Source organism: Plutella xylostella, chromosome 4 (genome assembly GCF_932276165.1).
Source record: "Plutella xylostella chromosome 4, ilPluXylo3.1, whole genome shotgun sequence".
NCBI classification, from domain to species: Eukaryota; Metazoa; Arthropoda; class Insecta; order Lepidoptera; family Plutellidae; genus Plutella; species Plutella xylostella.
The window spans coordinates 473,664-475,362 of NC_063984.1; positions in this window are offsets into that span (position 1 = coordinate 473,664).

Consider the following 1,699-nt stretch of genomic DNA (forward strand, 5'->3'; position numbering starts at 1 on the left):
TCCCCTTTGAGATCCCGACACCGCGTATCGGCCACCCGCAAAGTGTGACAGGAGGTGCGTGTGTTTATTCGGCGACAGCTTCGTCACGTAGGTAATTGTTAAAATAAAATACAATTAAATTATTATTTTGTTATTTACTCATTGGTAATAACAATTACTTTGCAATCGACATGTGAATATTACACTTTATGTTACTGTATAAATGCTAATCGACTTTGCAACACATTTTACCCCTCTGTCACACGACAAATCTGTCACATTCTTACGAAACACTCCAACCTGAGGAAATTCATCAAAGAAAAATTTAAGAGAAACTACACGTTTTGGTTAAAGTAAGAAGCGAAAGGAACGTCCAATACACTTGCGCTGCATTAATAAAAAGTTTCGTTTGTGAAAAAGGTAATTTCGTGCTATTGTTCTCAAGAACAGACGATGAATGTGGTAGACTGTTTAATATGGTGGAGAGTGATTTATCGGATGTTTGATGATAACATTAAAGTCCTTCCAGCTTCCAAGGCAATTAAAAAAGGAAAGAGTATTTTTTTCAAGTTCTAAGAGCCACTGCTGTATTTTCAAAATATGGCTGGTTAAAACTTTAACAAATTACGTAATTTTCCATTATGTTACTTAAATTTTAGGTTGCCCAAAATATTATTTGTGCAGATAAACACAATTTTATGTAGTTGGAACCAATTTGTCCTTTAAGTTCCTGAAATACGGGTATTTCACTCTCCAGAGGTTCTCAAGTGTGATTTCATTAGTTATACTAATAATAAAGATATCTCCAGTAATTTTTTTGACTAACTTGAAACCATAATGATTTATAAGTAAGTTACTAAATTATTATTTTTAAATTAAACTGTTTTATTCCAAAACGCTGCCGCATATTTAATAGAATAACAACTATGTCACATCGTTTACCACTCTGTAACGATTGGTGTCTCCTGGTAGTCAACTTATTTTTGGTCGTTTATATGTTCTGTTATAAATAGTGCAACTTTGGAAAAATCATATTAAATTTAGTCATTGATGTTAACGTCTATGCTGTTAATTTTTGACTGTAATTAGTATCGAAAAAATATTTATAGCAAAAACAAGCTTCATTTTAGCTGAAATTGTGACAGAGTGGTAATAACTACTTAATAAATATTTTGTTATTACTAAAAATCCATTCCTTCATATGTTTTCTAAAATGGTATTTTGTTTATTGACGTATCAAAAAAGTTTCATTTTAATCGACGAAGACTATTTCGTTAAAATAAAATAAAAGATTCTGTGACGAAGGTGTAATTTTCTTTGCCTTATCCACGTATTATGTTCTGAAAATCTTGAAATAATACTTAAACTTCGCGGCCAACCACCTTTTTCGATAGAATAGAAATGTAGCTATCATAAAAATTATTAGAGTTCATCAAAAAGCTAAAGTTATTTTTTTCAAATTCGGGATAATTTTTTATCCATTATGTAGGTTAAAAAGAAGAACTGCCCACTTACCTGCTGTACACAAACGCATCACTGCCTACCCCATAAAAATATCAGTCAAGGACAGGATTATGTTGGTGTCCTTATCCTTAGGCCCTGTTTCACAATGTCTGGTTAGTAGCTACCTGTAAGATAAATACATGCTGTCACTCTCTGTTATTATTTTTTTGACAGAGACAGCATATATTTTTTTCCACAGGTAGCCGCTAACCAGACA